The sequence below is a fragment of the Cicer arietinum genome, chromosome 6 (genome assembly GCF_000331145.2).
Source record: "Cicer arietinum cultivar CDC Frontier isolate Library 1 chromosome 6, Cicar.CDCFrontier_v2.0, whole genome shotgun sequence".
NCBI classification, from domain to species: domain Eukaryota; kingdom Viridiplantae; phylum Streptophyta; class Magnoliopsida; order Fabales; family Fabaceae; genus Cicer; species Cicer arietinum.
In genome coordinates this window covers 37,409,806-37,410,563 of record NC_021165.2, presented here as the reverse complement: position 1 = coordinate 37,410,563, position 758 = coordinate 37,409,806, and positions in this window count along the sequence as shown.

Genomic DNA, 758 nt, shown 5'->3' with positions numbered 1-758 from the left:
ATTTTTTATTTTAAAAGAATGTTAATGTTGAATTATATTGTAGCGTAGTCTAAATTTATTTGTTTTATTACATGAGAAATTGTTGTTAAAAAAAATTATTGAATATATTACATCAAGAGTTTGAAATTTATTTTATTAAAGATTAAATATTTTCTGATACTTTAAATCAATTTAAGGTATTTAAAAGTTTTAACTAATTATTTGTGCAATTGAATTATAGTTATATTGATAGGTACCAAAAATAAATTCTATTAAAAAATAATTTAATTTTATGCAATACTTAATTTTTCATTAATTTTTTAACATTCAAAATATGATTATAATAAGGAAAATTAAAATAAAAAATAGATTATAAATATATAATTTAATTGATAAAAATTTAGTGTTAACATATTTTTTCAGAACACATATATAGTAAACGTTGGTTCATTATATTTTTTAATATATTCATATATATTATAATTTTAAATAAATTTGTGTATTTAAATAATTGAAAGTAACTTTTTATATATTAGTATTTTATGATTATTTTTAATAAATTTGTGTCTTTTATGTCAAATAGAATATATATTTTTATTTAATAAAATGTTACTAAAAAAATGGATTGACATAAATTGAAATTAATTTTAAATAGATTGACATTAATGAGTAATTGAATTAGAAACGTATAAAATCATTACTCACCATAAGTGGAATCATATAATTGTAAGGAGGATTAGATAAATAGCATTTATGTCGATATTTATGAGTGATTATGT